General features: G+C 43.4%; 1 long non-coding RNA gene across 1 annotated transcript; it reads left to right on the forward strand.

The window, feature by feature from the left end:
• Positions 1-1,618: 1,618 nt before the first annotated feature.
• Positions 1,619-11,847, forward strand: LOC109306177. Its single transcript, XR_002099881.1, has 3 exons — positions 1,619-1,629; positions 3,688-3,691; positions 11,762-11,847. It is a non-coding gene; the product is annotated as an uncharacterized LOC109306177 (long non-coding RNA).
• The last annotated feature ends 10,067 nt before the right edge of the window (positions 11,848-21,914 follow it).

Here is a 21,914-nt window from a genome sequence, read left to right on the forward strand (position 1 = left end):
TGGAAAGACTGCTGGCGTGAAATAACTCTAGCAAGATGTGCGTTTAGTCTCCTTTTGAAGATCGCCATGGTAGGTGCCTGCACTACCCCTGCTGGGAGTCTAGTTCAGAGGCTGGTCACACAAACCATGACGTTTTTCCTTATAGCCAATCTGAAACTGTCTTCTAGGAGTTTGTGACTGTTGCTCCTGGTTTTCCCCCGGGGCACTTTGGTGAATAATTGTTTGCCGTGCCCCTGATGCTCACTCTTGATATAGTTTTAAACTGCCACTAAATCCCCGTCTAAGTTTTCAGGGGCTGAACAGTCCTATATTTGTCGGCCTTTCCTCATATGGCTTGCTCTTTAGGCCTCTAACTATATGAGTAGCTCTTCTCTGGACTCTCTCGAGTTTCTCTCCTCGTTTCACCCCTGTCCAAAAGTCTGCACCCTGCCCTGCCTTTTATTTGTAGATTCATAAAGAACAGAGATAAGCAAAATGAATTTTCATCTCTTTTTTTCAAAGTTGTTTTTTTTTTTTAACCTCATCAGAGGCCAGTATAGCTTGGGATTAAATATCGAGCAAAGGTTTTTATGGCTTCCCATTTGGAAGATCAAGCTTGACCATCTCAATGTTTAACAGGATGGATATATGTTAAGAAATGCTCTGGCTGTTCTCAAAAGTAAGGCCCAGCTGCATCCAGTGCTGCTTTCCAAATCAATGACATTTCTACATTAAATGAATGGAATGGTGCCTGGAATGTATGCTTTTTGTTTACACTTTCTTACACATTCAGTAGACTTTGCAAATTCATCTTTCCATTGTATATTTTTGTATCAAATCCTACCTCGACTCTGCTAATGACTTTTTGATCAAATATTGTTCCTTACTATGTTTCTGGCTCACCATATTAGCTGAAATAACATACAAGAAAGTGTTAATTATAATTGAACATAAAAGATTCCTGTGGAATTCAGCTAAGATGTAGCAAATAGGATTTGCACAGGCTAAATTCATTCTGCATACAAGATTTATCTTATCTTGGGTCATTTAATTGAGATTGCCATAAATTAAAACAATAGTATAGAGTAAATGTTAGAGATAACCAATTACTGCCTACAGCCTCAAAGGAAAACACAGCATTTAATCCCCCAAAGCACTTCATTGAATATATTTCTGAAAGGAATTACTTATTCATTTGTCACATACTTGCTGGCACAATATATCTCTTATATCATATTATTTTTCCACTTACATAAATGCTGTTCGCAGGTGTGTCATAATTAAGTTTATAAACCACATTCTCTAAAGATATCCGACTAATGAAAGATGACCAAGTAATCCTTCTTTGCACTGCAACATACACATAGATAATTTTGTAAGTTGATATTGTGTATGCAGTCCTCATATTAAAAGCATAAATTATGCATATTTGAATAATGTATCATCCATATTCAACTTACTAATTCTATTAGCTTTTCTATTTGAAGGAACTGCTGATAAATTGTGTGTCTTGTGTGTCTTTGCCTGCCAGCTGGTTCTATGGGACTTTCAAGAAGAAGTACATTATAAAAAATGGAAGATTTGAATTGTCTGAAATGGTGTTTGCACAGAGGCTAAGTCTCATATTTGGAACCCTCTCCTACAGCACAAGTCATCTAATGTTGGGTAGAAATGGGCATTTCTTTTTAAAACAGGGCAAACTGACTATATTTAAAATGGGTTTATTTAGGTCTTGATTAAATATCCATGGATTTTGAAATTCAAAGAATTCCTCAACTGATTTGGTGAGGACCCTTGGAGGCTTTCTATTATTTGAGAAGTAGTGCCATTTCCTGAGGTACTAACTAGTGGGTGGAAAAAAACAGACAAACCGATGACCTGTTTTAAAATGGATACAAGTTTTAAGGGTCTTACCTCATGGCTATGGAAGAACACTCATTGATTTCACTGTGTATTGTATCAGTCACTAAAGTAATATATTTAAAATGGACATCTTTTGTGCAGAACATTAAAGAGAGGTCAGGGCACAGAAAACTGAGCTAGTAAGAGAAGCATTCAAAATATTATCATGAGGTCTGCTCTATTAGACTTCCCCTTGCCCTGCTCTCCATTGAGCTGAGAAAAGTAATGTAACCAATCTTTGCACAGTACAACTAAATCATCAGGATGGTAGTTTTAACTAAAACCACACTCAGAAAACTCTAGACCAGCCTAAATGGACTATGACATTTGGATACTTACCCTTCTATATGTCAATCAACAATTTCTCTGAAACAGGACTGCAACAGTGTTATATGCCAGGTACATTTTCTTATATTAAAGAACCCCTAACTCTACTCCTCATTCTATTGAATTCAGTCAGATTACTTGTGTGCCTAATTGCTGTATATTTTTGTATCTATCACTGTATATTTTTGTATCAAATCCTACGTCTAGTGTGCTAATGACTTTTTGATCAAATTCTGTTCCTCACTATGTTTCTGGCTGACCATATTAGATGAAGTAACATACTAGAAAGTGTTAATTATAATTGGATATAAAAGATTCCTGTGGAATTGAGCTAAAATGTAGCAAATAGGATTTGCTATATAGCTAAATGAAAGACCAAACAGTCTGCCCTCTAGCTAATAATAATTCATGTGTTCAGTGGAGCTTCCAAACTGGAGATACAAAGGAACAGACTGAAAAGGACCTTTCTTTCCACTAGGTTTCCCTTACAATATTTTGACATTTTTATTTTCTTCTTGTAACCAGGAGGTTTAAAAACTTTGTAGTGTTATGTAATTGTCATTACATAGTTAATGCTAGAAGAAAATGCATCATAGACCTTTATGACACAATTTTTTTTTATGTTCTCGGTACTTTTGATCAATAGCAATAGACACATTTTAATTATTCATCTTCTAAAGTTATAGATATATCATCAAACAAAGTTATTGTGTTATGCTTACTGGACTGAGCAAACTACTGTTTCAGGGCTTTGGAAAGTATTGCAGTGGATAACCAGAGAAAATAGGTTCTAGAAAAATAAATAGCCCAAGTAGCTGAAATTTTAAACCTAGGATAATGACAGGAACAGATTGTGACTGTAACTTTTCCCCACTAAAGATACCACAGCAATTAAGACATGTTTCTGTGTGTGCATAATGAGGAAAGAGAGAAGCTTCATTTTCTCCTTCAAGAAAAATAAAAAAGGGCATTATATAAAAAATAGAACAACTATAGATGCTTCTTTATTTCTTTTGCAAAACTTTACTAGCAAATATAACACATATCTAATACAGGAAAACATTAGGGCTGTGCGAGGCTTCACACAGAGCTTTGGATCCAGAGAAGCTGTGGACGCTTTGGGGTCCAAAGCAGCATGTCCGGGTCAAAGCGTTGGCCTCGTTTGGCTTCCCGAAACACTTCGGAGCCACCTCAGATATCTGGCCATAGGGTATAATGAGGAAACAATAAAATATCTATAACTTTGTTGTTTTTTGTCTGATTTAGATAAAATTTTCAGGGGTAGTAGCCTCTGCAGAAAGGATGAAGCCTGCCAAGCTTCACGAAGATTGGTGCAGGGGCCTGGGGGGAACTGTACCCCAAAATCCTGAAAGCAAAACTTCTGACATGCTTATGTGTTACAGCGGGGGGGGGGGGGCCTCAAAACTGCAGGGGTGGTATCTCTTACTGAGGCCACAAAGCTCGCCAAGTTTCAAGAAGATCAGTGCATGGGTTTGGGGTAAAAGTGCATAAAAGTGCATTTTATAATATTAAAGCATTAAGAATTTACTATGGGCTAATTTTTTAATTCTTTTTCAGACAAGGGTAATGGTTATCAAAGGAGAGACTCCAAGACCAGTGTTACATAACCTGTCACTCCTCCAGTCTTTTCCTCTTAAATACGAACTTCCTTTTAGTTAACAAGCATTGATGAAGCTTTTAGCAGGAAGCATTGTCTCAGGATTATATAAAGGGGTAAAAGAAGGGCAACAAAAACACTCTTGCATAATTGGTAAGCACTGACTTGGTCACTGTGTAGTTTATAAAGTGTGGCATGGAAGGTCCCGCAAACTGTTTAAAAACAAATTACTTTTTCAAGTTTTTTTACTTATCAAAGTTGTATTAAATTGCAGTGGGAGGAAACAGAGACAGAAATCTGATGATTTGCCATGGAATAGAGCAAATATTCGAGTTATCCCAAATTGTCTCACAGGATGTAATATATGAGATAAATGGCTTTTATATGTATGAAAAGTACTAATTTGAGGGAGGGAGGGATTAATAAGGTTAATAGGTTAATTAATAAGGGCTGCAATAAGTTTCTTTTTTTAGTTTGGTCATATAGGAAAACATGCTTTTCTTAAAATGGTAAACTTAGGAAAGTTGTCATGAGGAGTCATGATGAACTTCATAAAAGGAAAAAGGGAAGGACACTCGGATGTCTCATAGAATGTCAAAACAACTGAAGACCCCGAAGAAAATATACATTCTCAAAGCCCCTAAACTTATTAAAAATGTGATAAATAATTATCCTAATGAAAATGAAGCCTCTAATCAAAAAGTAATGGTTGCCACTGGCCATCATCTCCAAAAGGAACTCCATATTAGTGAAGATTGCTAATGTGATGTGACAAAACAGTGACCTACCTAGCCAGATCCCATGTGACTGAACATCATTGATCTATATACCAATTCTTACAGGCAGGGAAGAAAAAGAAAATTAAAAAAAAAGTTTCAAATTTCTCTTCCTAAAATATATGTTTTTATAAAGCCTGTAGTTTTGACAACTTGGCAGACCTAAAGGAAGTCTACACCTGCTTAGCATTTAAAGTGCTTATTCTGCTAAGAAAATTGCCAATTGGAGCTTTGACATTTAGAAATACGGTGTCCTGAAAAGAATCACAGAATCATAGGACATCTTTACATATGCTCTGAAGGTGGGGGCGAGAGGCCGCTTTAATTAGAGAAGCTATCAGGAGGCGCTTTAATTAAAGAGCTGACAGTGTCATGTGTATTCAGCATCCCCTGTTTCAAAAAGGTGGTGAGGACACTTTAACTAAAGTTCATTCAATGAGATTTAATTAAAGTGCCCCCGCTACCATTTTGAAGTTCAGGGATGCTGAATACACGAGGTGCTAAGGATGCTGGATGCTAATTAGCATGCTCCAGCAGACTCAGTTAATTGAATCTACTCCAACACAGTGTAATTACAACACCTTAGGGCAGACATGGGGTTGAAATTACTGTCTTAGTTTTCACCCACAAGACAAAGCCTTAAAAATGATACTGTATTTATTAGTTTTCCAAACAGAAATCTTGAATTTTGGAAGATTCCATGAAAGGAAATGCAATCATCAGAAGGAGATAGATAACTGGTAGACTCATTACACAAAAGGAAATAGCTTTTCACCTTGGAAATTTTAATCCAGCCCTCAGAAACTCAATAAATCAAATATTGTAAATACTATCATCTTCTCTAGGAACTGCACCTCAGTAATTACACCCTGGTAAGTTTGATATGTCTCATCATCCCTGAAAATGATGTTTGGGTAGGGGAATTATCTTCTGATAAGGACACCTTGGCCAGAGAGGTCAAAGAGGTTGAAAGAAGACCCTACTGGTCCTTTAGGTTTGGGTTAAGTAACAGGCCAAAAACCTATACTTATTAAAAAATACCCTTTATAAAAACAAGGCAGCCATTTCATTCAGGCGTGGGGGTGTTTTGTCTGTGTTATAGGCAATATTTGATAGAACAGGTAAGAGCCACATTCATATCCTTCCCACAATTTCATCAGTGTAAAACAATGTAAAGGAAAATGGATGGAATGCCTTGCCACTTGTTATACAGTGGTTAAGACTAGATGATTTAATAGTTCTTCCTCATCTTACAACATATGAATATACCTATGCAACTGTACTCAAACTCAAGGCTCTGAGTACTCTTGTGAAGTCCTGGCACTCTTTATTCTTTCTGTTGCCTGTTGGAATTCAGAGTGATCAATACCTATTCATTGTTTCATTTGATCTGAGTTGCTATCAACTGGTAAAATTTATTTTAAAAGAAAAACTTAAGAAACATGGAAAAAAAAAAGAGAGATTTCCTCAGAAAAATAGCTGCCTTATTCTAGGATTAATGTGGCTGTTATCTTAAGAGGTATGGTCCATTAGCCCCTACAATAAAATTCTGGCTGCGTACAATCTATATAGTTTATACAATGTGAGTGTTTCACTAAACTAGGATGTTTATTATGGAGTCTCATTTTTGTGAACTAATTTTTGAGACAAAAATACAAGTAAATATTATAGCAACATGTAGTATCTCCAAATAGCAAGCAGTGTATTGTGGGGTCTATATTTCTCCTATGCTATACAGTAATATTCTGTGTTACCCCATTCCTTCTAATGATTACAGAGAGCTTCATAATGGGGAATCTGTCCATTCAGTGCCAGCTGGAGTGGAAACATTTGAATCTTATACCAAAAAGGAATACAAATGCTGAATCAAATTAACAGTTTTATGTGTTCAGTGACTGTGGCTAATCTTTTATGACAGCTGGTACCTGACAGTGAGTTATTTAACCTAGTCTCCACTTCACTAGTTGTTCAATAAGCCTTTTCATGGAAGTGGGATTTGCTGAGTAATACAGTTCTTCTTTCCTGCCTTCTTATTCTACAGTAGAATTGAGTTGAAACCATTTCCATTTCTATCAATGCAGTACAGGTTTTGAAAAGAAATAATTGTACTGTGGCTGAAATACTCATAGAAGGTCACTCATAGAGTAAAAATGAGTTTAGGCAGTCAAGCTTCCTACAAACCATTTAAACACACCATAAGGTAAATGGGAATGTAAAAAGATTTGCTAACTTCGTTTTTCTAAGCCACAAAAATTATGGGAATTGCAAAAGAATGAAAGTGGAGATGAATGCAAAAACCAGAATATAAAGAAAGGAGGGAAGGAAGGACTTGTGACTTTTTATCTACTTTATTCAGGGGTTCAGGGTACAAAAAGTTGGCCCTTCCAGCACCCAGATCCAATACACAAAGCAAAGACAAACAAATCACTATCAAACCAAAAGTGCCATGCCATTACATTCATAACATCACATTGTGTTATGAGGTTGGGACACCGGCCACACAGTCGTACAGACCAAAACCCTCTATAAACAAACAATTTCTACCCTACTGTATCCATTAGTGCATGTAACAAAACCTTCAACTTCCCACAAAAAGAAAAAAAGCCGCCTGGTGAGAGGCCAGGGTGTGGCGTGAGCTTGGAGTCACAGTCTACTACCGAGCCTGACCAGTTGCCCAGACTGGTCATGACATCAGAGTGCATATTGAAGATGGCCATCTTCCACATGGCACAGTGCCCCCTCAAGGGTCCAGGGTGCCTCAAAGATGGGCATTGCTCAGCAAAGCACAGCATGCTCAAACTCCAGTGACAGGCACGTCTGCACCAGGAGGCTGAAAAGCTGCAGGGCATCGTCTGAGCTGATTCCAGCAAGCCTGTTGTGGTGGCTCTTGAGGACAGTTATCTTGACCTGACCCAGCAGAAAATTGGCCAGGCGATGGCGTCCTGCTCAGCCACCCATTATGGGTAGGAGCATACATAGGTGTTCTCTGAAAGTCTCTTGCCCAGCACCCGCAGCAGCGGCTTGAGGGTGACAAAGAGTGGCTGCAGACAGGGACAGTTCAGGAGAGCATGAAAGAGGTTTTCCTCAATGCCCTCAGGGAAGGAGGAGCAGGTTGTTAAGGCAGCTGAATCCAAGTAAGACACAAACATGCCTGTGGTTAGGATGCTATACAGCAACTGCCACTGCAGGCTGATTGTCTTCTTGGTGGCTGGCAGCTTATACAATGTGCACCAAGCCAGGTGGGCCAGTGGAAATTTGGCAGCCCCAGGTGCCATCCTCATGGTGTATTGGGTGGCCTGCCAGCACCTGGATATAATAGACATGAACCACCCAGACATATACAGGCTTCTACATGGCATGGAAGCAAAGGGGCAATCTGTGTCACTGTTGGGAGGCACAGACAGTGTCAGCAGGGTGCCAGGCCTGTCAGCCACCTTGCCATCCACAGCCAGGGTGACCAGCAGCAGGGGGAAGGCTTTGCTCAGGGCATCTGTGGTGAGGGGGACCTGATGCACCCAGGGATGGTCATCCAGGGTGGTTGCTGCCTTCAGCAGAAGGGCACCCTAAATGTCATGCAGGAGATGGCCCATGCTGTGGATGGAATGCATGCCCAGGTGGGTGGTCAGCGCCTTGGGTGACAACCAGGCCAACCAAGCTGGGTCAAGGAGGTGGCTCAGGCAAAGGAAACATGCCCAGATGAGGGTGACTGTGAAGTTGTTGGAGGCACCAGTGGCTACCTCAGCAGCTGTGGAAACTGCAGAAACCTGGCCCAGGGCTGGAGGCAGGTGGCTTGCCAGGCTCGTACCACACTGTGGTGGAAGGTGGGTAGCAATGCCCAGTTCAGGAGCATGAAGTCCAGCAGGAAGATATCCCGGTCAAAGCTGATGGCCCTCACTCTCTGCAGGAACCAAAACACCAGTTGTTGCCAGGGTAGGTGCTCCTAACCATAGAGAAGTCACTGAAGGGCTGCAGGTAGAAGGAGGCCACCTTGCTCACCAGGTCAAACAAGCTCTTGCCCCCCTCGGTGACAGGTAGATAAAGGATAGCTCATGGGAGTCAGTGGCACCCGTCCCAGAAAATACTACCAGGAGGCATTAGAGTCTCTCAAGTAGGTCCTGTGGTGAGTCAAGTACACTGCACCAGTGCCAAACGGTCGCTGCCACCAGGTTGTTGGAGATGAGGACATGTCCAGAGTAGGAGAGGCTGGGTAGGCACCAGTACAACTGTTGCAGGTGGGCCTTCACCCCCTCCTCAAGGCCATTCTAGTTGTGTGCCATGAAGGTCAGTGGCCTTAGGAACACACCCAGGACCTTGAGGTCCTAGCAGTGCCAGGTGAGGCCCCCTGGGTATCACTCTTGGCTCAGCTGATACGGACTGAGGAGGTATGTTTATAGGCTCGCTGGCAGTCTGTCAGGGCTGCCCCTTTTATCCGCCTCCAGGTGACCCAAGGGGCCAATCAGGGGACATGGAGGGTGAGTATCTGGGGCTTGATTGGTGAGGAAAGGGAATCCCAAGTCCTCCAATAATCTTTTCCCCTTTCAAAACCCCTCTGCTAAGTCACTGCCAGTTAGCCCATCACACTAGGATCCTAAAGAGCAGCAGAGTGCCAGGACATGGGTCCCTGAGAGCTCAGGGTGCGGGCCGCACTCAGAGTGGGCCAGGGGTTTAAAACAACAACCCCTGGGAGCTGCCTGTGCTGCTGACCCTCTACAACTGACTGCCCTAAATAGGACTCAGTTCTGTCCCTTATTCTGCAGCTGATTGTCATCGGATGGAGTCCCTGAGCTTTGTGCTTAGGTCATGATGATTGCTGCAGGTGCCTACTCTGTTGCTTGTTGCTTGCCTTTTTGGTTGCCACAGAGAGTCACCCTTCACCCTCTTTGAGAGGTTGGGGTTTGATACAATTTGATTGCTGCAGACCAGAAGAGCTTAACCTGTTGCAGTCTGTCACTTATTGGGAAGCCTGTTGGAGCTGCAGGGAGTGATCACCTTGCTTCCTTGTAGTACCACCTCAGCAGTGGCTGAAAGCTGGCAGTTACCCTACCTGTGGTTCTTGAGTCAAGGGATTACTAATGCATTCTGGTTTGTTTTGTGGTTCTGGTTATGGCATTTAAGTTCACTTGTAAATAATCTTTCCTATTATTCTTGTTTTGTAAATAAAGTGTAAATAGTTACATCGGTTAAGTGTTAGACCTTGGGACCATGGGCTGCTCTGGGGGGAGCAGGGGCTGGCTGTAAAGTAAATTGGTGCTGGCTGGAAGCCCTGCTCCACTCTCACCACACCATCCCTGATATTGGGCAGGGGTGACAACTATTGGGCCACCACCCAGGTTATATATGGATTTGGAAATATCTAAGTCTTTCATTTCATTTGTAAACAATTACAAAATTATTTGATATTTCAATATTTTTTCCCTTGACTATTTCATTTTGCCTCCCTAAAATCAGTATGTCAAGTCTATGGTTCTGATTTAGGATGACATTACATCAGGGGTGGGCAGTTATTTCAGTCAGAGGGCTGCTTAATGAGTTTTGGTGTACTGTCAAAGGCCACAAGGGTACACCCCTTGTCAAACTGCTATGCCCCTCTCCTTGACTGGTGCCCTGCCCCCTGGTTGCCATATTGGGACCAGGCATCCCACCCCTAACTCATGACCTTTGCCACAAGAAGTCCCTCCCCTTACCATGGAGGTACTTCTTTTGGGAGGGAGGTGTTGCCAGCATGGAACCAGAAGTCCTGCCCTGTCACATGGTCCATGACATAAGAAGGCCTACTGACCCAACTCTAAACCTTGCCCCACTCATTGCCATGTTGGTCCCACAATCCCATGCCCCCATCACATGGTCCCTGCCATTAGAAGGAACACCCTGAGATATTGTGGGTTAGGATACATGGGGTCCAAGGAAAAAAGGACTTCATAGTGGGGGTCTACTGTAGACCTCCTCATGAGGATGATGAGCTAGACCTAGAATTCTCCAGGCAGCTCTCATAGGCCATTCAGGTGAGAGAGGTGGTGATCATGGGAGACCTAAATTACCCAGACATCTGCTGGAAGAGGAAGCAGCCAAATCAAACTGGTTGAATAGGCTCCTAAACTGCATGCAGGACCTTCACCTAACCTAGGAGGTGCCAATTCCCACTGGGGTAATGCCTTGCTGGACCTTGTCTTAGCAACTGGGGATGATCTCGTGAGTAACCTGTGAGTATACAGTAACCTGGGAGATAGTGGCCATCATTTGGTCAAATTCATGATCCAGCGAAGGGTAGGAAAAATAACCAGCAAGGCTGAAGTGTTAGACTTCAGAAAGGCCAATTTTAGTAAGCTTAGAAGGTGTAGAAGTAATTGGCTTACTTGCCTAGAAAAACAGACAAAGACCAGAAGGGCTGATACTACTTAATTCAGTTAAATGTTCTGAGATAAGGAATCCTGCACACATTGGGTTATCCTTAGGTTATCTTGATATCTTGCCCTGTGCATAGATAGTTTGTTTAAGTAAACTTCCTAAATTTCTGTGTAATTTACTATTGTTTTGTTTCTCCAAGGTGTATTTTTTATCTCTTTCTCTGTATTAAGTATAAATACGCTTGTAAACTTAGAGAGTTTGAGAAATCCTTTGAAACTGACAAGTGGGTGATTCCCCTTGCTGTATGGAATTCTCCCTGTGATCACAGTATAGCCTTAAATAAAGAAAAGCTGGCTCTGGCAGTTCTGATTCAACCACAATGCAAAGTTTGATTTCTTCCACAAAGGCTAGTTAGTGAGGTGGTTGAACTTAAGAGCATCAAGCAAGTGAGGGTCCAGGAGGGTTGGCAGTTTCTCAAGGTAGTGATGCTTGGGGCACAAAAGGAGACTATTCCATTTTGCAGGAAAGGGGACAAGGGGACAAAAATGCCCTCTTGCCTGAACAGGGAACTGGGGGCAGAGAGAGATTTATAGGTAGTGGAAGCAGGGGGCAACCACCAAGGAGGAATATAACTCCCTGGCATGCTATCGCAGGGAATCAGTCAGGCAAACCAAAGCAGGACTGGAACTTAGGCTGGCTACAACAATCAAAGACAATAAAAAGTCCTTCTACAGATACATAGCAAGCAAAAGGAAGGCACAGAGTAGCATAGGGCCCCTGCAAGACAAATCAGGGCAGTTGGTGACAGACAAAGGGAAAAAGCAGAGCTCTTCAATGAGCTCTTCACTTCAGTATTTCTAAGTATTGGCCAAGACAATTCACCCAGCTTGAACATAGATAGATATTTGGGAGGCACTAGACCACCAACAGTTATTGCTGACATAGTGAAGGAGTGCTTGGAGGGGCTGGATGTGTACAAGTCAGCAGGCCCGGATGACCTCCATCCATGGGTGCTGAAGGAATTGGCCAGCATCATAGCTGAGCCATTGGCACAGCTGTTTGAGCACTCATGGTGCTCCGGACAGGTCCCCGAGGACTGGAAAATGGCCAACGTGGTGCCCATTTTTAAGAAGAGGAGGAGGGATGAGCCAGGTAACTTTAGGCCAGTCAGTCTTACCTCTATCCTCGGGAAAACACTGGAAAAGATCATTAAAGAATGCCTTTGTGAAGGCCCAGCTAGGGAAATGATGCTGAAGGGAAAACAGCATGGGTTCATCACAGGTAGATCCTGCCTGACAAAATTTATAGCCTTTTATGACCAGGTCACACACTGCCTAGATGTAGGAGCTGAGGCAGATATCATCTACCTGGACTTTAAGAAGGCCTTTGACAGAGTTTCGCATCCTAGTCTCATAAAGAAGCAAGCAAGATCTGAAGTGTATACTTACACAGTCAGGTGGGTGGTCAACTGGCTTAGGGACCACACCCAGAGAGTGATGGTGGACAGGTCATTTTGGACCTGGAAGGAGTAGGGCAGTGGTGTCCCACAGGGTTCAGTCCTTGGACTAGTTCTATTTAATATCTTCATCAGCGATTTAGACGAGTGTGTGGAGAGCACCCTGTCCAAGTTCGCAGATGACACCAAGTTATGGGGAAAAGTTAACACACTGGAGGGCAGGGAGCAGATATGTCAATCTGGACAGGTTGGATCAATGGACAGAATGCAACACGATGCAATTTAACAAATACAAATGCAAGGCACTCCACCTAGGGAGGAGGAATTCCCAGCACACCTATAAATTGGGGGATGACCTCCTCAGCAGTTCAGTGGCTGAAAGGGATCTTGGAGTCATAGTTGACTTCAAGATGAGCATGAGCTGGCAATGTAACGAAGCCATCAACAAAGCCAATCACACCTTATTGTGCATTAGCAGATGCATGATGAACAGATAGAGGGAGGTGATGCCCCCCCCGCCCATGTGGCATTGGTCAGGCCGCAGTTGGAGTACTGTTTCCAATTTTGGGTGCTGCACTTCAAGATAGATGCAGAGAATCTGAAGAGGGTTCAGAGGAGGGCCACTCATACGATTAGTGGCCTCTGTGCAAGACCTTATGAGAGGAGGTTGAGGGATCTGGATCTCTTTAGCCTTCAGAAGAGATGGCTCTGGGGTGACTTTGTAGCTGCCTATAAGTTTATCAAGGGAGGATAACAGAGAATTGGAGATGCACTATTTATCAGAGCACCCCTAGGAGTAACTAGGAATAATGGGTACAAACTAGTGGAGATTAGATTCAGGTTAGACATTAGGATGAAATTTTTCACAGTAATGATGGCCAGAATCTGGAATGGGCTGCCAAGGGAGGTGGTACTCTCACCTAACTTAGGGATCTTCAAAAGGAGTCGCATGACCCCAGCGCTCTTTCCTGCCTGGGGCAGGGGGTTGAACACAATGATCCTTCGTGGTCCCTTCTGACTCTATAATCTATGAATAGAAACACTCTAACTCTTTGACTGGGAAACATTGCCCCTTCATAGGGCCCACCCTCGTTGTGCATGGCCTACTCCTGGGGCCCCAGAAGTTCTGCACTCTAGCTATGAGGCACAAGGGTGACCTATCTGGTAACCAGCAAGGGTTGTGACCCTTTAAAAACCTTCCCCATCCCCCTCAACCAATTGGTGAGGGTTTCAGGAGCATCATACCTCCTCAAGAACAATCTCAGAGCAATTGAGTTGAGGGCCACACACACATTCTTTCACAAGAAACCATTTAAAGAAAGTATAGATAAAAAAAACATATAATAAAATTCTACTATAACATTATTTTATTTCAAAAACTAGTTTTGTCCTGATTTCCCTGTGTTTGAGTAGTATATATAGAGGTGATTGCATAATAGCTCAAAATAAATTCTTAATCTTGTGTATTGTGTTGAGGGGTAGGGAGTGTATGTGGGTGGTTTGTGGGGTGTGTGTGGGGAAGTGTGTGGTGATGGGTTCGGGGCTGGGTGTCTGTGGGTGTGTGTGGGGGTGTGTGTGGGTATGGTGGGGTGTGTGCAGCATCATGGATATGTGTGGGGTGAGCTGGGTGTGCATGTGTGGGGGGCTGCCTGAGCGCTAGATCCTGGGAGCTGGCTGGGGGTGTGTAGGGGAGGAGCAGGGGCAGGGGGTTCATACAGCAGAGCTCACCCAGATGGTGCCGATTCAGTCCCCTGTCAGCCCCCCTCCCCCCCATCCAGTCTGCAGCTGCTCTCTGGCACTCTGCATGGTGCCAAACTCTACTCGCTCCCACACAGAGAACCTATACCGTGCTCCAACCTGTAACTTCTCCATGCTCCCATCTTCAGATGCCTTGTGCTTCCACAAGCACTGCCCTGTGGTCCCACCTGAAATTACCCCATGCTCCCACCTGCAACTACCCTAGCCATGGCCCCAACTTGAAGCCCAGCCAGAGCATACAACTTCCTGGCAGGGTCACTTTCCATTCATTTGACATCCTGCAGGTGGCTGCTGATCACACTGGATGGGGCAGCCCCCAGCTTCAGCTTCCAGTCCATTGCTGTTTCCTCTCTGCCTGCTGTCACTTCCCCTCCATACCTGCTTCTCAAAGTGCTGCAGCAGGGAGAGGAGGATGAGCTGTTGGAGGCAGGGGGAGCCAAGCAGTTTCCTGCATGGTTGCAGCAGCAGTAGAGCAGCAGCAGCAGCCCTGATGGGAAGCTGTATGTGCTGGCCCGGTCTAAGCCTGTGACCCTTTGGCAAGCAAGGGTGCGAGCACAGTGTGCAAAAGCATGGAGAACTCAGCCCCACGTGGAGTGCAGCAGGAACAGCTGCAGCCTAGATGCAATTACTTGGTGGGAACCTGTCCATGGGCCAGTTCCAATCAGCTGGTGAGCCACATCCAGGCCACCAGCTGTATTTTGCCCACCCCTGCATTCCACGGTAAAATCTGATTTTCTGTCAGTGATAATCTAAATATATTTTTGAATAACATGGAAAGATCTAATAAAGAAAGAACACGAGTAAAAATATGTGATTTTTAACCTTTTACATATTCCATCTGAGTTTTCTACATTGGATTTTAATTATAATTATCATTTTATTATAATTCAAAAATGGTTTATTTTCTACAGTACTGGTATTCTAGATTTTAGTATATTTATTGATTGTAATTACTGGAATAACATAATACTTATATAAATATATTCCATATATGCTTTTTTCATGGTCTATATGAATTACTAGGGAAAGTTAGTAACATAGTAAAGTTGCTATGAAATTAAAAATCCACAAGCATTTAGGAACAGAGACATTTCCTTTGCAAGATTCAAATCCTGCACTGCATTTCTATTTCCTTTAATCACAACATTTTCTAGGTAGCTTTTCACGTTGGTGAAATAAATGTCAACGGGAAATTTTATGGTCTTCCATCAGGTGGAAAATGTCAGTAGCTTAAGGCAGGGAAGTTGATGTAGCCAAAGTGTATTTTGCTTCTAGGTAGAGGCTGTCTCTTCCTCAAGATAGTTTTTTAAACACTTGTCAGCCTCACTGCATAGTATGTAAAGTCCACCTCTAAATGTTGTGTCCCTCCTTTTGTAAAACTTATATTCATGTATGTATCCATCAATTCCCTCTCTCCCCCACAAATACATTAATTCCACAGGTGGGCAAAATTTATAAATAAAATATGAAGATCTGTTTGTGCTGAAAATGCAGTTTTGACCTCTTTTGTGTCAATTAATCTGGATTGCTCATAGTTTGTGAAAACATCACTTTTTCAGAATTAAAAGCCATCACTCATTTTTACATGAAGTCATAGGTAGTTTCATAACAGTGTTCTCTGCATTCTACATTATTAGCTTTATCCCACCCCATTCATTCAACAGGGGTAGAGGTTTACTTGGTCTTTCTTTTACTTTTAGCATACCTATAGAATCATTCAACTTTCAAATCATGACCAAAGATTGTTTCTGGAGCTCCTGCCCAAGACAGCAAGTGCGTCAGAACTGCATCTGATCCCAGTGCCCAGCACAATTTCCCTGATACTGTCACCTCCACCCTGGGCAAGTGCCCTGCTTCCTTGCTGGCAGGATACTCCTGGGGCCTTTGTTTGGCTCAGCCCGGGCAGGCTGGGCACTGAGTCCCTGCCCATGTTGCACCTATCCTGCCCAGGCTGAGCCAAGTAGACTTCCCAGGTGTGCCCTGCCAGGGCAAGCACCCCAGAAATACAAAAAGCTGCCCCAGTAAGCAGTTCAGGGCTACTTGTCCTCAGGAGCTTCTGAGGTCCACCTAGTTGATATCTGGAGACTGTGCGCCAGCTGGACTGCTGAAGCAGCCCTAACCTAGAGTGGCCCCTGAACCCTCTACCCACTGGAGCAGTGTGGCAGTGGGGCGCTGCTGCCTGCCTGTGACCTGCTGCCACCTGTAATGGCATCCACCCCCTGGGACCTGTAGCCCCATGTCTGCATCCCTTCCAGACCCAGACAGGAACCACACAGCTGCTTGGGCTGTGATATGGGCACTGCAGCAGAACTGCCTGCACCTCTGGGCCATCTGCCAGTGGGTTGTGGCTGCACAGTTGGCCTTTGGGTTTCACTATTGTCATGTCTTCTGGTGCCCCTGATCTGCTATCTGGGCAGCTATTGCCAACAAGATGTGGTTCTTGCAGTGGCTTGTTTTGAACTGTCAAAGTGTGTCCTCCTGCCCTCAAATGGCCAGATCAGCCACCTCATCTGTCCTCCAACTAGGTCCCTGGTGTTGGCCCTGGGCAGCCTCTTCTGCCTGGGTTCTGGCACTTGGCTCACCAGCAGGAATCCTGGTGTTCCTTCTTTAAAAATTGCAGATTCTATGATTAAAAAAACCTGAATTCTCTCATTAGAATACTGAAAATCTGTGTTCTTCCATGATTAAAAAGAAATGCCACTATATAGTTCATGAATGTTTTATTTATATATTTACAAGTATAAAGAAATTTGGAAGCCTACCAGTGCAGTATCATAATTAAATCAATTCTAAATATCTAGACACTTTGGTGTTTCTTTTCGTTTTTTTAATCATAGAAAAATCAGAGCTGCCCATGTCCCCTTCACTCACCAGGATGTGGACCATTGTGCAGCACTGATATGCCAGTGCCCTGCCCCTACCTTTGCCCCTCACTCTCAACCCACATCCCCCATCCATTGCCCCTACATGCTCCCACTAACTTCCTCAACAGCAACAGCTCCATCCCCACAACAGGACACAAGTCCAACTGCAGCTGTTCTACCCACTGCTTTGTGGCTCTGAGAAGTGCCAGCCCTTACTGTTCTTATGCTCAGGCCCCAGTGATCTCCATGCTGCTCCTGGGAAGCCCTTAACTGGGTTTCAGGGACTGGGCTTTGCTAGCCGCTTCCCTTCCAGGCTGGCCTCCCCTACATAGAATGATCTAGGGGGGCAAGTGGGCTCTAAGCCAGGCTTTGGTGAACTCTCCTACCCAAAGCACTCCCACTCCTGACCATCTCTCTCTCTCACACACACACACACATCCTTGCTGCCACCTCCACCCCTGTCCCCAGTCCATCACACCTTCCAAGAGGTTTTTGAGACCAGGAATGTTCACAGCTCAAGGCCCCATGTCCCTGTGTGGGCACAAGAAAGAGCTTCAGTGTGGCAGTTACCCCTGCAACTGCAGCTCCCATCAGCAGGTCCTGTTTTATCTGGCAGCTGGTCATTCAGGATGTGAGATGTGTGGGATGGGTGTGGGGTTTATGGGAGTCCTTGGTGGGTGAAGGGTTTGTGGGGGTGATTTGGGGGTGAGGAATTTGTGGGTTGGGGGGCTGTGTGAGGTTCAGGGGGATTGTAGGGGTGGGGAGGACTTCTCAGGAATGTTAGGTTCTCCTTCTGCTCTCCCACATGACCCACAGCCTGCCCCCCTGCACATACACATGGCACTGGCCCAGGCCAGCTTGTGGACCCTTGGACAGAACCAGGCCAGCCCCTTCTGCCACCCAGGGCTTCCAGCACTACATACAGAAACCACATGCCCTCAGGCTGGGCTGGGTCCTGCCTGTGTGTGCCCCACTGGTGCTGCAGATGTGGGGGAGTCTGTGGATGGTGTGGGGGAACTGTGGGCCATGTGGGGGGAGCTGTGGGCCATTTGAGAGGGCTGTAAGCTATGAGGGGGAGCTGTGGACTATGGGGGGGCTGTGTACCATGTGGGGGAGCTGTTGGCCATGCAGGAGGGCTTTGCAAGGGGGCCTGGGGCCTGCACATAGGTCTATGGACTGTGTGGGGGGACAGGTGGGGACCCACCCTTCATAAGCATCCCCCCGCACCCCACAGTTCCCCTAACCCCCACTCATGCAGTCCCTCCACTCCCACATCCCAGCTTACCTGGGATAGTGCTTGGGTCCAATCCACTGCTGCAGCCTTGCCCATTCCTATTTGCCCCAGCAAGCTGTCACAGTGTGCTGGGGAAGCAGGGCACAGGGCAGCTGCAGAGGTGCTCTGGTTAGGTGCCAAAGCATTTCTCTGGAGGACCCAGACTTTAATTGCTTCAGCCTGCACCACTTTTTCCCAGTCTGCACTAATTTTTTCCAGCACGGTTTGTTGTCATAGCAGCATTTCCCAGTATCAAATTTAGAGCCTGCAGCATAGGGAACATTTTTTTTTTGTTGTCTCAGCTTGCCTCTTCCAGCATCTCAAACTGCTTTAAGGTGCCACAACAGGTATGGGCATGCTCATCTGGTTGCACCCATAGAGGCTATGGCAGGGAAAGCTCACTGTACAGTATTACATTGTTCAGTAACTTTACAGCACATTAGTAACATGTACAGATGCACCCACTATGTGGTAAATATTAAAGACGTTGAATAGTAGAGACATAGTTCAACACTTTTCATCAATGTGAAGGGATGTCATGAATAAAAATAAATAAATTACATCCAAAATTTACTAGTTTAAAGATCAACAAGACTATGAAAAATACTTTTCTCTAGTTTTTCATCTGCCTTATTTTAAGAATTTAACTGAAATTCATATATATTCCATTTCACAATTTCATGTGTTTAGTCAATGGGTCAATTTCCCTTTTTGTTCAGGTGGAACATGGAAGAGAACTGTAGGGATTAGGCTGGGGGAAGATATAATTAGAAAAGATACTCAGGGGCCAAATGGAAGGAAGTCACTTCTTGCCATATTTTTAATTGACTATATTTCAAGATGCCAGTGGACCTTTAGGTACCTTAACAAAAAAGGTTGGATATTTCTTATTAAGACAGATATCTCAGATATGTGAATTTTTTTTTTTTAAAGAATGCTGAAAAGCTAAGAAAATAAGCATACTTTTATCAAATAAAAATAAACATTTCCTTCAAATTAAAGATGTATCAGAAAAGACACATCAACTATTGTAAACAGACTAGCTGATTTCTCTAACATGGAAAAAAAATATCAAAAGCAGGGTGAAACATAATTGAAACTATCACTGAAAAATGTGCAGGTAAAATTAACTTCATAATGCTTAGATTAATACCACAGTGGCACAAGTCATGTCTTTATTGCTAATGCTATCAGTGTTCCCATTACAAAGGATTATAAACCACAATTGTCAAAGATTTAGAACTTGCTGGAGAAATCATTTCACCCTGAAACTTGTCAAATGAAGGTTAAACCCAAAAGTATTTTCTTTAATACATATTGATGTATTATGTTGATGTGTGTTGGACTGGCTCATTTTCGTGATATGGAAAAGAATTTTTGGAAGAACTGCTGCGACAAAGTCCTACTCAAATTCCTATTAATGGTATCAGGGGCTGTTACCTTTGATGCCCAATAGAAAATTATTTGAGAACAAGTTTTGATTGGGCATGACAGATGAAGGTTTGCATTGACTTAGAGAACGTGTGCATTTTTTACATCCAAAAGGAAACTTTTACTTTCTTAATTTGCAGACACATAGGGTGAAATCCTATTTCACCTTTACACATCTACGTGGTACTTACGTAGCTAAGTTCAGGTTTTGAACATATGCAGCTTTTAGATTCTATTTTGAGATTCTATGGTATATCTGTGTAACTTCCTGAAGTATAAAAAATAAAAATTCAGTGTAGGCATGTGTGGGGATGCTAATATAGAAGGCTGCCAGACAGCATCAACTTCTGTGCTCCAGCAGACTCAATTAATCGAGTCTGCTGTGATGTGTTGGATTTCCAGCATGTTGGAGCAGGCTCCCCACATCTCTATAGGAATCCATTAACTCTGAGTAATTAACTCTGAATAGTTTCAGAACAGTCACAAATTACTGGCATCCTGGACCTGCAGAACTGTGACTTGCCACTAGAGGGGGTGGCAAGTGGAGCTGTGCCATGAACCAGAATTCTACCTCTCTTCTAGGATGGGAAAGAGGAGAGGAGGTTAGCATGTAGCTCAAAGGTAGAAAAATCACACAGGCTTCCAGGGGGCTATGGTTACCCTCATTCTGCACCCAGCAGGAGCCAGCCTGAGCCCCATGTGAAACTGGAAAAGTCTTGGGAGAAAAATCCTGAAATTAAAGGGGGAGGGGAGGAATAAAAATAAATGAATTCAGGAAAGTTGAAAATTTTCTCATGGAGCAGAGGAGCAGAAAGGGATGGGATGATAAAGGAATGAAAATAGAGTATTTTATATCCCGGAGCAGACTAACAATACCCTGGAATTATCTGGGTAAAATGTGTTAGGGTGACAATAATTTGTATCTTCAGGGAGCATTGGATCTGCAGCTGGAATAAAGCCTTTTTTCTGTGCCTCAGCAAAGGTACTGGTCACAAGGAAGAAAGATGTATTAAGACTAATCTTGAAAACGCTTAGGTAAGCAGTTTTCTAACAAAATCATAGTGTTAGAGCCCACAATGTAAAAAGAACAAGATGCAGCCCACCAGCTATTGTCAGGAGATAAAGCAGAAGCAAGACCTTGGAGATGAAGGAGTCAGCAAGAAACCAGGAGAAAACAGTGATTACATGAAATGTAAGGCTTGAGTCCATGGTCTTACATAAGCATGCACTCTTAGCAGAGAGACATGTAAATGAATGAAATACATAGGCAATTCCATGCTAATGAAGTAAACAGTAAACCAAGGAGGAGCTTGAGATGGGAAGAAAAATGGGTGGAACAGAAGGAGGAACAGAGGTGGAACAAATGTTAATATGTATGAATCAAGGTGTATACAATGTGAAAAGAACTATTGTTCAGTGCTGCTCCCTGTGTTCATAGACTGGGTGTCTGTGAGGGAGCTCGCCCAAAGCTGTCTCCATTCTGAATAAAGCTGTTGTGAGCAATGTGTGCTGGTGTTTGCTCCCTACTTGCTCTTCCTAATAAGTAACAGGATCCATGAGCAATTGAATCATCCTCTCCCTAGTCGCTGGGTGCTGCATGACATTGGGGTCTAACAAAATGCATCAAAGAGAGTCTTCACCTGAATTAGCATAACTTTAAAATGTGTAGAGGGTACTTATCATGGGTTAACACCCTTTAAGGAGTGAACATTCCCATTTTAATAGTCTTTATAATAGTTTATAAGTAACCTGTAGCCACCCCAAGTCACACTGCCATAGTTCCTCTGTAACTGAAGTTCTTATTACGCTTAGAACCAAATAATTCTATCCCACGCCAAAGTTTACCCCAAGCCAACCCTAAGGCAAGAGTAGTTTTCTGTGTGTGCTCAAAAGGAAAGAAGGCAAAAACAGAATCTACACTCTGGATCAGTGCCAAAAACTGTAATTACTACTTTATAAGTATCACTTAGGCAGATAAAGGTAAAATAAGATTTGTATCAGAGTTTTTCACTGTTCTCCATTGTTTTGTACTACTAAGGAGAGCTTGCATGCAAACATAATCTTTTTACTCTTCCAATTATTTTGAAAGGAGAACTACTTGACCTGGTTTTCATTAAGCACTTGAGACAGTGGTTAAGTTCAACTGTACTCATTACAGCTGTAGTTTAATCATATTATGAAGCTG

Source organism: Crocodylus porosus, unplaced genomic scaffold, assembly GCF_001723895.1.
Source record: "Crocodylus porosus isolate Cpor-Errol unplaced genomic scaffold, CroPor_comp1, whole genome shotgun sequence".
In the NCBI taxonomy this organism is placed as follows: domain Eukaryota; kingdom Metazoa; phylum Chordata; order Crocodylia; family Crocodylidae; genus Crocodylus; species Crocodylus porosus.